At 39.4% G+C, this 14,966-nt stretch overlaps 1 protein-coding gene across 1 annotated transcript in view; it reads left to right on the top strand.

Moving 5' to 3' along the window:
- The window catches only part of elfn1a (extracellular leucine-rich repeat and fibronectin type III domain containing 1a), a 229,527-nt gene that overhangs the window by 10,799 nt on the left and 203,762 nt on the right, over positions 1 to 14,966 (top strand). The gene's annotated exons all lie outside the window — the stretch shown is intronic.

Below are 14,966 nucleotides of genomic sequence, written 5' to 3'. Positions count from 1 at the left end.
TAAGAGTAGAATGGGAGGCAGAGCCTTCAGCTTTCAGGCTCCTCTCCTGTGGAACCAGCTCCCAATTCAGATCAGGGAGACAGATACCCTCTCTACTTTTAAGATTAGGCTTAAAACTTTCCTTTTCGCTAAGGCTTATAGTTAGGGCTGGATCGGGTGACCCTGGACCATCCCTTGGTTATGTTGCTTTAGACGTAGACTGTGTTTCATAATTATTGTATGGCCTTGCCTTGCAATGTGGAGCGCCTTGGGGCAACTGTTTGTTGTGATTTGGCGCTATACAAGAAAAAAGTTGATTGATTGATTGATATATATATATAATTTATTTATTTTTTCACACAGACATACAACCCCAATTCCAATGTAGTTGGGACGTTGTGTAAAATGTAAATAAAAACAGAATACAATGATTTTTGCAAATCCTCTTCAACCTATATTCAATTGAATACACCACAAAGACCAGATATTTAGTGTTCAAACTGATAAACTTTGTTTTTGTGCAAATATTTGCTCATTTTGAAATAAATGCCTGCAACACTTTTCAAAAAAAGTTGGGATGCGGCAACTAAAGACTGGAAAAGTTGATGAAGGTACAAAGAACACCTACAGTAGTGTTCAGAATAATAGTAGTGCTATGTGACTAAAAACATCAATCCAGGTTTTGAGTATATTTCTTATTGTTACATGGGAAACAAGGTACCAGTAGATTCAGTAGATTCTCACAAATCCAACAAAACCAAGCATTCATGATATGCACACTCTTAAGGCTATGAAACTGGGCTATTAGTAAAAAAAAAAAAAAAGTAGAAAAGGGGGTGTTCACAACAATAGTAGTGTGGCATTCAGTCAGTGAGTTCGTCAATTTTGTGTAACAAACACGTGTGAATCAGATGTCCCCTATTCAAGGATGAAGCCAGCACCTGCTGAACATGCTTTTCTCTTTGAAAGCCTGAGGAAAATGGGATGTTCAAGGCATTGTTCAGAAGAACAGCGTAGTTTGATTAAAAAGTTGATTGGAGAGGGGAAAACCTATACACAGGTGGAAAAAATTACAGGCTGTCCATCTACAATTATCTCCAGTGCTTTAAAATGAACAAAAAACCAGAGATGAGTGGAAGAAAATGGAAAACCACCATCAAAATGGATAGAAGAATAACCAGAATGGCAAAGGCTCACCCACTGATCAGCTCCAGGATGATCAAAGACAGTCTGGAGTTACCTGTAAGCGCTGTGACAGTTAGAAGATGCCTGTGTGAAGCTAATTTATTTGCAAGAATCCCCCGCAAACTCCCTCTGTTAATAAAAGACGTGCAGAAGAGGTTACAATTTGCCAAAGAACACATCAACTGGCCTAAAGAGAAATGGAGGAATATTCTATGGACTGATGAGAATAAAATAGTTATTTTTGGGTCCAAGGGCTGCAGACAGTTTGTGAGACGACCGCCAAGCTCTGAATTCAAGCCACAGTTCACAGTGAAGACAGTGAAGCATGGTGGTGCAAGCATCATGATATGGGCATATTTCTCCTACTATGGTGTTGGGCCTATATATCGCATACCAGGTACCATGGATCAGTTTGGATATGTCAAAATACTTGAAGAGGTCATGTTGCCTTATGCTGAAGAGGTCATGCCCTTGAAATGGGTGTTTCAACAAGACAATTACCCCAAGCACACTAGTAAACGAGCAAAATCTTGGTTCCAAACCAACAAAATTAATGCCTCACAGATGTGAAGAAATCATGAAAAACTGTGGTTATACAACTAGTTTAGTGATTCACAGGATTGCTAAAAAAAGCAGTTTGAACATAATAGTTTTGAGTTTGTAGCGTCAACAGCAGATGCTACTATTATTGTGAACACCCCCTTTTCTACTTTTTACTAATAGCCCAATTTCATAACCTTAAGAGTTTGCATATCATGAATGCTTGGTCTTGTTGGATTTGTGAGAATCTACTGAATCTACTGGTACCTTGTTTCCCATGTAACAATAAGAAATATACTCAAAACCTGGATTAATCACTACTATTATTCTCAACACTACTGTAATTGGAAACAGGTGAGTGCCATGACTGGGTATAAAAGGAGCATCCCCAAAAGGCTCAGCCGTTCACAAGCAAAGATGTAGCGAGGATCACCACTTCATGAGCAATTGCGTGAAAAAAGATACTCCAACAGTTTAAGAACAATGTTTCTCAATGTTCAATTGCAAGGAATTTAGGGATTCCATCATCTACAGTCCATAATATAATCAGAAGATTCAGAGAATCTGGAGAACTTTCTTCACGTAAGCGGCAAGGCTGAAAACCAACATTGAATGCCCGTGACCTTCGATCACTCAGGCGGCACTGCATTAAAAACTGACATCTTTGTGTAAAGGATCTTACCGCATGGGCTCAGGAACACTTCAGAAAACCATTGTCAGTTAACAGTTTGTCGCTACATCTTCAAGTGCAAGTTAAGACTCTACCATGCAAAGTGAAAGCCATACATCAACAACATCCAGAAACACCGCCGTCTTCTCTGTTCCCAAGCTCATTTGAAATGGACAGATGCAAAGTGGAAAAGTGTGCTGTGGTATGATGAGTCCACGTTTTAAATTGTTTTTGGAAATCATGGACGTCGTGTCCTCCAGACAAAAGAGGAAGACGACCATCCAGATTGTTACAAGCGCAAAGTTCAAAAGCCAGCATCTGTGATGTATGGGGGTGTGTTAGTGCCCATAGCATGGGCAACTTACACATCTGTGATGGCACCATCAATGCTGAAAGGTACATCCAGGTTTTAGAGCATCACATGCTGCCATTCAAGCAACGTCTTTTTCAGGGACGTCCCTGCTTATTTCAGCAAGACAATGCCAAGTCACATTCTGCAAGTGTTACAACAGCATGGCTTCATAGTAAAAGAGTGCAGGTACTAGACTGGCCTGCCTGCAGTCCAGACCTGTCACCTATTGAAAATGTGTGGTGCATTATGAAGCACAAAATATGACAACGGAGACCACGGACTGTTGAACAACTGAAGTTGTACATCAAGCAAGAATGGGAAAGAATTCCACCTACAAAGCTTCAACAATTAGTGTCCTCAGTTCCCAAATACTTATTGAGTGTTGTTAGAAGGAAAGGTGATGTAACACAGTGGTAAACATACCACTGTCCCGGCTTTTTTGAAACGTGTTGCAGGCATCCATTTCACAATGAGCAAATATTTGCACAAAAACAAAGTTTATCAGTTTGAACATTAAATATCTTGTCTTTTTGGTGTATTCAATTGAATATAGGTTGAAGAGGATTTGCAACTCATTGTATTCTGTTTTTATTTACATTTTACACAACATCCAAACTTCATTGGAATTGGGGTTGTACATATACTGAACCCCACCAATACATTTATTGTCTCTCAAACATACTGAGTCTCACATTATATACATATATTGCTGCACACGCATACACTTCCAGTACTGCTTCTATACACATATACATACATACGTGTATATACATACAAGTGTGCATGTGAGGGACAATATATGTATATGAGAGACTCAGTATATTATGTATTCATATACTGGCCCTCACACGTACACTTGCAGTACTGCTTCTCATATACAAATGCATTCAAGTGTATGAGTGAGTGAAATATATATTATGCCTTACAGATACACACATACAACAACACTGTTGCTTCTCGCATTCACATATGTCAATATTCACACATACATACATTGTCCCTCACATTTTTCAGGTATACTGTCCATATATTAATTCACACATTCATGCATTGATTTTTACACAAACATATAAAGAGTTCAGATGCAAAACCCAGTAAGTGCTCTTCTCTTTAAATGGAGGAAAATGTAGATTTAAAGGAAACCCTATTCGGAAATGCACAGACTTTCATCAATAAAATGAAAACAGTTTGTTCAAATTCTTTCATATTTTGCACACTGATGGTTCTCATGACAGCCAAGTACATGTTGGCCTCAACTAAAAAATTTATGGTTTTGGAGATATTGGGTTTTGCATCTGAACTCTTCATATGCATATTGTCCCTTACACACACACACTTGTACAATTGTTTACCACACCTGGGGACAATACTAAGAGTGTATGGGTGAAGATCGCTACATGTATGTGTGAAAGCTGCACATATTCACCCCTGAAAATGTCTGTATGCTTGAGGACAAGTGTATGTGTCAGAGGGACAATGTTTGTACAGCATGTGTGAGTTGAAGAAGGAATTATACATTGTTTACCTGCCCATATTTATTTACTTGACTATTTCAACATATAATGCAGTCATATTTACAGAGATATACAAGTTTGAAAAGATTTTTCTGGCAATTTCATTTCCACTGTTGGCACTGGCTGGTTTTTGGTGGTTTCTCTGAGGCGAAGACCAAGATTTCCAATGAAAATGGCACATGACCTTCAAAACAAATACAAACTATTACTGCAATTAATCAGTCAACGAGAACAAACATTTGAAGAGTTTCATCAAAACTGGCTGTTATGAGATTGGTATAAAACTAAATAACCTGCTGCTGCTTAAACACAAGTGCTCCATGGCATGTTTTATTACAGCCACTGCAAAAACCAAGAGGAGATGTTATCTCCTTGAAAGCGTGCAAAAAATACCATTAGCAAACCACTTTTTATCAGCAACTCATGAGTCATTAAATGCAGATTGCATGGCCTGGTCTCATCTCAGGGAGGAATAGTGTTTACTACTGGGAGTTTATTGGAAGTGGCAGTGACACCGTTTTGGATTCCAGGAGTGTTGCAAAAAGGGTGGTGGGGGGGGGGGGGGGCCTTGCAGGTGTAACATCATCGTTTGGTACTTTAATATACTTTCTGATTACATGCCGGCTCGAGTGCAGTCAAAAAGAAAAGTCGAGCGTGTTCCCTGAAAAACCGATCATCCTGTAACCACTGACTGATGGTGAGGATCAACTGGAAGATGTAGGGATTCACTCCTGGGGCGTGAATCAGTTGTAGTTAGTTTACATGAGCACAAAAATTAATCCACCCGAGATTCCAAAAATGCATCTGTGTAGTTTTCCCAGCCGCCTGCTGGCCACCCTATGATAGACGAAAGCCTTTCGTAAGCAAACATCTCAAATAGGAGTGTGATGCGCGTTGAACACTGTGCTGTCTCTTGCCATCTTCTCTGCAAAGTAATTAGACGGTGGGATGCAAAACAGCGTGGCAGCATATGTGGCTGCAGGCACCTGCTCTGCTTGATGAATATCCTGTACATAAGAGCCCATTAGAGCCGGTGATACATAATAGTCACGTTGAAGCACTCCTCAGATGCCATATTTTTAGTGTCTGAGAATGCCTTTGATCTGTCATCCTTTTAGCAAAACCAAACATATGATGAAGAAAGAACTATGTGTTTTATGTTATAGTGAGTGGCTCAGTGTTTTACTGTCATTAAAATAGAGTTTGTGGATGTTAAACATGCCGATACAGACAGGCGACTGTTATGTGCTGCATGGCTCCTTGAGCACTACGATGCCTAAACACTATAAACCCTGTTTGTTTTGTGACGTGTTTATTATTGACAGTATTACACAAGATCAAATTAATACATAAACAGAACCAGGCACAATAATAAAACACATGGTTAATTAATATGTGCATTATTGCATTACATCTGTTATATTGACTCGACAAAAATAATTTTTAGAGTAGACACTTCCCGTAGACCGTAAATGTTCCACACTCTCAAACGTTTCACAGGTTTTGTGTGTATAACTTAAATTGAAAAGCCATTGTAGCATGAAAAAGGTTTTTGCATGTATATATTTTAGTAAGTTGATGTTATTACCTCGATAAAAAGCTGTAGATACGTTTATGTTCGCACATTAGTTGACTGGTTTTAAAATAAAGTGATCATAAAATTGGAATTGCAACCTGTAATTTATGATGATTTAAGGGAAATAAGTTGCTAATGGGGGGGTGGTTAATGGCCAAGTGGTTAAAGAGGTGGGTTTGTGAACAGAGGATCCTCGGCTCACATCCCAGTCAGACTGGAAAAACACTCAGGGCCTTTGGGAAAGGTCCTTCATCCCCAAGTTGTTCCGGGTGTGCAGTGAGTGCCTTGCATGGCAGCACCTTGACATTGGTGTGTGAATTGAGACATCACTCTAAAGCCCTTTGACCACACAAGTGCTATATAAATGCAGACCATGTACTATTCCTCAAAAAAAAAAAAAAAAAAAAAAAAAAAAAAAAAAAAAAATGCATGGACATTTCTGCATAGAATGCAAAAAGTTACAAGAATTTAATTTGAACAATTAGGTTACGTAACAACACCACAAACCTTTTAATCAAGTTGGTTCAGTGTAATTAACTTTGTAGAGCACAGAGAAAATCAAGTATATAAAACTACTTAGCTAAACTTGAGTTAGTTTTACTATAAAATACCCACAACATTTACTCAATAATATCAAAACTGAAATTACTTCAAAAGATCCTGGCAAATTGTTAAATTAAACTTTGATCCACTGAATTCTTTTTACAGTATATGACTACTACTACTACTACTAATAATAGTTATAATAATTACAGAACTTTATCGTTAACATTTTATGGCATATTGTAAAACATACTGCAAATTTGATTTTCCACATTTACATTTATTGTAGTATTGAATGTGTATAAATAACACTATTTTTTTATTATCTAATGGTCAAGGTTTGGGATTTGCTACAAGTTTCATACCAAATGCCCTTAATGATACTGCTCTGCATTGAGAGAAATGCTCACAGATCCTTGTGTTTCAAAGTACTAATCAGGCTTAAATTTTGAGATTCGACAGGATCAAGTGTACAGAGCAGCATGCCTGTGCAGTGGTGTGTGTGTGAACGTTTGTACAGCACTGTACTATATATAGCCACCCATGGTTTATTTTAAATTGCATAACTTTTGTTTGTGTGTTTAGTTTTATTATGAAAAACACATGATTTGTAAACTCTATATCACATTAAATCATGTATCGGTCAATGTAGTTCCCACTCATTATGAGGAATAATCCTGCTACTGTTGCAAGAATCTCTTGACTTGTGCGGCTGGTGGAACAGAAGGCTTTGATCTCACGAGAATCCCCAACAGCTGTTTCAGTATTGAAGTTCTGCATCGTTGTGTCTGAAAAGATGGCAGGAAAACAAAATACAATTTTTTGTATTTCCATGACATTTAACCATGCTGGTATTGTTGGAAGCAGCTGCATGAGCACATGTCAAGAGGTTTAAGCAAACAGAACTTAAATGTCCTGCAATATTAAACTGTGCTGGAGTGTCACAAACGAATGTCAACAGACAGGAATGTTGAAAAGAACAGGGCAACTCATGAATAATTTTATGAGGCATATGTGTAGTATTTGTTCTGTGGTCTTCTATGGGGCTACAAGGTCAGGTTTGCATGACACTACAACCCCTGGCAATAATTATGGAATCACCGGCCTCGGAGGATGTTCATTCAGTTGTTTAATTTTGTAGGAAAAAAGCAGATCACAGACATGACACAAAACTAAAATCATTTCAAATGGCAACTTTCTGGCTTTAAGAAACACTATAAGAAATCAAGAAATAAAATTGTGGCAGTCAGTAACAGTTACTTTTTTAGACCAAGCAGAGGGAAAAAAAAATATGGACTCACTGAATTCTGAGGAATAAATTATGGAATCACCCTGTAAATTTCCATCCCCAAAACTAACACCTGCATCAAATCAGATCTGCTTGTTAATCTGCATCTAAACCTTGGAGAGCTGTTGCACCAAGTGGACTGACATGAATCATGGCTCCAACACAAGAGATGTCAATTGAAACAAAGGAGAGGATTATCAAACTCTTAAAAGAGGGTAAATCATCACGCAATGTTGCAAAAGATGTTGGTTGTTCACAGTCAGCTGTGTCTAAACTCTGGACCAAATACAAACAACATGGGAAGGTTGTTAAAGGCAAACATACTGGTAGACCAAGGAAGACATCAAAGCATCAAGACAGAAAACTTAAATCAATATGTCTCAAAAATCAAAAATTCACAACAAAACAAATGAGGAACGAATGGGAGGAAACTGGAGTCAACGTCTGTGACCGAACTGTAAGAAACAGCCTAAAAGAAATGGGATTTACATACAGAAAACCTAAACGAAAGCCATCATTAACACCTAAACAGAAAAAACAAGGTTACAATGGGCTAAGGAAAAGCAATCATGGACTGTGGATGACTGGATGAAAGTCATATTCAGTGATGAATCTTGAATCTGCATTGGGCAAGGTGATGATGCTGGAACTTTTGTTTGGTGCCGCTCCAATGAGATTTATAACGATGACTGCCTGAAGAGAACATGTAAATTTGCACAGTCATTGATGATATGGGGCAGCATGTCAGGTAAAGGCACTGGGGAGATGACTGTCATTACATCATCAATAAATGCACAAGTTTACGTTGATATTTTGGACACTTTTCTTATCCCATCAATTGAAAGGATGTTTGGGGATGATGAAATCATTTTTCAAGATGATAATGCATCTTGGCATAGAGTAAAAACTGTGAAAACATTCCTTGCAAAAAGACACATAGGGTCAATGTCATGGCCTGCAAATAGTCCGGATCTTAATCCAATTGAAAATCTTTGGTGGAAGTTGAAGAAAATGGTCCATGACAAGGCTCCAACCTGCAAAGCTGATCTGGCAACAGCAATCAGAGAAAGTTGGAGCCAGATTGATGAAGAGTACTGTTTGTCACTCATTAAGTCCATGCCTCAGAGACTGCAAGCTGTTATAAAAGTCAGAGGTGGTGCAACAAAATACTAGTGATGTGTTGGAGCGTTCTTTTGTTTTTCATGATTCCATAATTTATTCCTCAGAATTGAGTGAGTCCATATTTTTTTTCCCTCTGCTTGGTCTAAAAAAGTAACTGTTACTGCCACAATTTTTTTCCCTGATTTCTTATAGTGTTTCTTAAAGCCAGAAAGTTGCCATTTGAAATTACTTTAGTTTTGTGTCATGTCTGTGATCTGCTTTTTTTCTACAAAATTAAACAACTGAATGAACATCCTCCGAGGCCGGTGATTCCATAATGACTGCCAGGGGTTGTAATTGAGCATATTGTTGAATTACAAACCATGCAGGTTTTCATGTTTCCTGCATGTGGATATCTCAATACAACAGGGTCATATTTTGCAAAATGACCATTATTTTAATTATCTGTTTACATTTTGATATCTTCAGGGTTTCATATCTTAAATTGCACACTTCTATGACTGCATTTTGAAATATTCCTCCAAAAAGTAAATTTAGGCTTGATATGGCTTATTTTAAACTTTTGCAAATGTTTTAAACATATGCAACACAAATCCATATCTGGACTCACTCTATGGGCAAGACATGCCCGTCAAGCTTTATTCCACTGTATGACAAACCAACAAGATGTGTGAGAGCCAGAAAAGAGCCATAGCAAACAACGGAATGGCAAGCTGCTGCCCTTTGTTTAAAGTGACAGGTGTAGGCAATATGAATGGCGTTTCCAACATTAATAAAACATTAACAGACCAGCCAACAACTGTTTTCCAAATAAAATTTAATGGTTTAATGGTATCCCATAGAGAAAATCTACTCCCTCTGTGCTCTGAGCTTTTCTGTCCCGTTACGGTCTGGCTGTATTTCCATGTTTACAGCTGAGCTTTCCATGTGTGTATGTTTAGGGCATGTGAGTTCAGCTCTGTGAAACCCTTGCCCACCCCCCCCAAGACCGATTCCCCAAACCACAACAGAGAGCAGGTTGAGGAGAAGTAGCTGAGTAAGGAAGCTTTGTTTACATCTTGAAGTGTGGTGCATGTGAAGCAAGCTTTGTTTACATCTTGAAGTGTGGTGCATAGCAGAAAAATCATTACCTGGTGATCTGTGGTAGCTTGCTGAGAAGATATGCAAAATGACCCCTTGCTGCTTCTTCTGTCAGCTGCTCCTGTTAGGGGTCACCACAACAGATCAATCATTTCCATCTCACCCTGTCCTCTGTAACTTCCTCTGTCACACCAAAAACCTGCATGTCTTCCCTCAGCACATCCATAAACCTCCTCTTTGGCCTCCCTCTTCTCTTCCTGCCTGGTGGCTCCATCCTCAGCATCCTTCTCCCTATATACCCTGGGTCCCTCCTCTGTACATGACCAAACCTTCTCAATCTCACCTCTCTGAATTTGTATCCAAACCATCCCATTTGAACTGTCTCTCTGATATGTTCATTCCTAATCTTGTCCATTCTCGTCACTCCAAAAGAAAATTGCAACATCTTCAGCTCTGTCACCTCCAGCTCTGCCTTCTGTCTTTTTGGTAGTGTCACCGTCTCTAAACCGTACAACATTCACTACTGTCATGTAAACTTTCCCCTTCATTCTTGCAGATAATCTTCGGTCACAAATCACTCCTGCCACCTTTCTCCACCCACTCCACCCTGCCTGCACTCTCTTCTTCACCTCGTTACCACACTCCCCATTACTTTGGACAGTTGACCCTAAGTATTTCAACTCACCTACTTTCTCCACTTCTACTCCTTGTAACCACACTATTGCACTGGGCTCCCTCTTATTTGCACACATGTACTCAGTCTTGCTCCTATTGACTTTCATTCCCCTTCTCTCCAGAGCATATGACCGCCTCTCCAGGATAGACTCAACCTGCTCTCTACTCTCACTACAGATCACAATTCCATCTGCAAACATCATAATCCATGGAGACTCCTGTCTGATCTCATTTGGTAACCTGTCCATCACCACTGTGAACAAGAAATGACTCAGAGCTGATCCTTGGTGTATTCCCACCTCCACCTTGAATGAATCTGTAATTCCTACTGTGCATCTCACTGATGTCACTAATCTTGTACATGCTGCACCACCATCACATACTTCTCTGCTACTCCAGACTTGCTCATACAACACCACAAATCTTCTATTGGCACCCTGTCATGAGATTTCTCTAAGTCCACAAACAATGTAGCTCCTTCTGGCCTTCTCTATACTTCATCAGTATTCTCAGAGCAAATATTGCATCTGGAGTGCCCTTTCTTGACATGAAACCATAATGCTGCTCACAGATCTTCGCCTGTTTTCTAAGCCTAGCTTCTACTACTCTCTCATAACTTCATGCTGTGGCTGATCATCTTTATGTCTCTGTAGTTACTGTAGCTCTGCACATCACCCTTGTTCTTAAAAACAGGAACCAGCACACGTCTCCACTCGTCAGGCATCTTCTCACTTTCCAGGATTTTATTCAACAATCTGGTTAGAAACTCCACTGCCACCACTCCTAGACATTTCCATGCCTCCACTGGATTGTCATCTGGAACTGCCTTTCCACTCTTCATCCTCTTCATAGCTGCCTACAATTCATCCTTACTTATCTCTTGGACTACCTGATTTACTCTCTCCACATCATCCAGCCTTTTCTCTCATTTTATTCATTCATCAGCTCTTCAAAATATTCCCTCCACCTTCTCAACACACTCTCCTCATTTGTCAGCACATTACCATCTGCATCTTTTATCACCCTAACCTACTGCACATCTTTTCCAGCTATATCCCTTTGTCTGGCCATTTGGTATAAGTTGTTTTCTCCTTCATTACTATTCAACATCTTGTACAGCTCACTATATGCCTTTTCCTTAGCTTTTGCCACTTTGCTTTTCACCTTACACTGCATCTTCTTGTACTCCTGACTACTTTCTTCATCTCTCCAACTATCCCAATTTTTTTTCGCCAACCTCTTTCTCCTTATGTTTTCCTGGACAGCTTCATTCCACCAACAAGTCTCCTTGTCTTCCTTTCACTGTCCAGATGTCACACCCAGTACTTTTCTAGTTGTCTCCCTCACCATATCTGCAGTACTTTTCTAGTTGTCCAAATTGCTTCCACTCCATCCAGTGCCTCTCTGACCTGCTCACTGAATTTCACAGTCTTCCTCCATCAGCTTCCACCATATGATCCTTTGTTGAACTCTCACTCTCTTCTTCACCTCTAAAGTCATCCTACAAACCACCATCCTATGCTGTCTAGCTACACTCTCTCCTGCCACCACCTTACAGTCTCCAATTTCTTTTAGCTTGCATCTCCCACAAAGAATGTAGTCCACCTGTGTGCACCTTCCTCCACTCATGTCACCTTGTGCACCTCCCTTTTCTTAAAGGAGGTATTCACCACAACCATTTCCATCCATTTTGCAACATGAGCCCTTTATAAAAAGCATTTGGGTGTTTTTTTTGCTCTTAAAGTGGCTATTCAATTTAAAAGTCAAAGTAAATTTCTAATCAGCCAATCATTGTCAGAAAGTCATTGCATTTATGTATGTATGTAGCCATGATCAAGAGGTTCTAAAGGTGCCCTTACACTTGCATGACTTTGATGCATGCACTGCGTCTTGCAGGAGAGTAAACTCGTCTTTAACAGGTGTAGACAATGTGAGAGGGGCGCCGGCATGTGGATGCTGCGTATATAAAATAATTATTTCGTAGTGGATTAATCATTTTCTCTGCAAGCTGGCTGCTGAAAACAGCTCTAATCGCTTCCTGAATCACAGAAGACCGCTCCAGAAGGAAAGATTTTTTTGAACGGCTCGTTATGACGACGTGCGTGTAAGTGTGCATATCAAAGTCGTGCAAGTGTCAGGGCATCATAAGTTCAAACCAAGCATCAGAATGAGAAAGAAAAGTCTTTAAAAGGTACTTAATCCCCGAGTTGCTCCTGGTGTGTGGTGAGTACCTTGCATGGCTGCAGCCCGACATCAGTGTGTGAATGGGTGAACGTGAGGCATCATTTGCTTCTAAGTTTATTTTTTTTTAAAGGTGTAGTCCCTTTTGATTTTTTAAAGATTTAACATATAAAATAACATAAGTATTTTCTTTGGCACTATCATATTTTTCCCTTTGTATTCAAATAAAGGATTCAGAAACTCATATTGGCTATATGATTAAAATTTGCCTTCTCTGTGAACAACGTAGGATTGTGACCAGCTTGGGTTTTAATACAGCAACAAGATGCCTGACACACTTCCAGTAGGGCTGTCACCATTCCAGGTGAGTAGTGTTATGTCATGATATGTGAAGGTGATCAGAGTATATATGTGCTTAGCACATCCATTTATGTATGGTGTGTCTGAGTGTTTTGCTCTTTATATAAAGCAATAGACAGTACTTTACTTTGGATATAGTTTTTGGTGGACTACAGCACAAATGCATTCTTGTGAAGGATTTCAATTTCAATTTATTTTCCTTTATATAGAGCCAAATCACAACAGAGTTGCCTCAAGGCGCTTCACACAGGTAAGGTCTAACCTTACCAACCCCCAGAGCAACAGTGGTAAGGAAAAACTCCCTCTGAGGAAGAAACCTCAAGCAGACCAGACTCAAAGGGGTGACCCTCTGCTTGGGCCATGCTACAAACAAATTACAGAAATAATTCACAGAACAATTCAAGGACGAATATACAATTGCTGTTTGTCCACAGGACAGGAGGGTCGCCAACACAAACACAACTCCCATCTCTGGATGGAGCTGCACCTTAAGGATAATATGAATGTGCCATGAATGAATATGCACCTGCCCACAGCTAATTTTAAGACCAACAAATATTTACAGAATGTGGGTATTTATCATTAAAATGACAACTACATCTGGTGCAAACTAGCACCTTTGCACTGGGTGGATGAGAGAGCCCATAGATATTTGTAACATACATCCAATAATTACAAAATAAGTAGTTTAAAGCTTTAAGTGTATTTCTAGCAGGTAATTTCTACATTTACACACATAGAAATGGGGGACCTGTTGAATTGGAAATTGGAGGATGTTTTCCATGAAACATGATCATATTTAAATATAAAATAATACTGCACAGCGTGACCCCCTTCACACTATAAACAATGACAGATGGCCCTTCCAGATTCTGGTGCTGCTTGAGGTTTTTCCCCCATTTGTCTGGCTTTTCCATTGTCACTCAATGTTTGCTTTTGGGGCATGTTGGATTTCTGTAAATTCTACACTCAGAGTACAGTCTTGGCTTTTTCTACATGTAAAGTGCACAGAAATAACATCTGTTGTGATTTGATGTGACAGAAATAAAATTAACTTGACATTTAGCATTCTAAGTGAGAAGCACAACTTCACCAACCAAAACCCATGCATCTTCTGATTAAATGGTGTACAAGTATGCATAAATTATTTAATTTGCAATCAGTGACACTGCAGCAATCTACCGATTGTCAATGAGAAAGTAGATAAGTCGTCATTACCATAGAAACTGCTTCCAAACTTGGAGAAAACACACAAGCATCTTCTGATGAAAATGTGCCAGCATCCACACCGTCATTAGGCCACAGTGTGCCATAGCACTCAGGATGGAGAGCATCACTGCATATTTGACTGGACATTCATTGACACATTTAGAAGACTGCAAGCTGATGTGAATTATTTAAAGAACCTGGCGTTACATGGACAAAATGAATGGGCCTTACTGTGAGCGCATTTCACTTACAAAATGGAACACTGAAACATAAGTAAAGCACTACGTTGTTTCACAGAATAAAAACTTGCGTTTCTCTCGGAGCTGATTAAAAGCAGACTGATTGCAGACTAAAGTGATGCAGAACAAGCAAACGGGCTTTCAAAAGCAATAACGGAAGGGAGACACATTGAATGGGAGAACTCACTACATTTGGTGGGTCCAGAGGAATGAAGTCATTGTGCTTGTCAAGTTTTGAGAGTGCTCTCACCAAATTCTACAGCTCACGATGCAGATCGGATGCAGGACCTTTCTTGGCAGCCTACTTGCTGCTTACAGCAGTGGATCAGAAACATATCAATATTTGCTTGGATATGTGCCACATTGAGAACCAGCATCTGAACAACAGCCAGATGAATAGCATGTTGTGAATATAACTTTTTTCCCTGCCATTGATGAAAGAGCAGATAAATG

This window comes from Thalassophryne amazonica, chromosome 16 (assembly GCF_902500255.1).
Source record: "Thalassophryne amazonica chromosome 16, fThaAma1.1, whole genome shotgun sequence".
NCBI classification, from domain to species: Eukaryota; Metazoa; Chordata; class Actinopteri; order Batrachoidiformes; family Batrachoididae; genus Thalassophryne; species Thalassophryne amazonica.
This window is presented reverse-complemented; position numbering and strand designations above follow the sequence as displayed.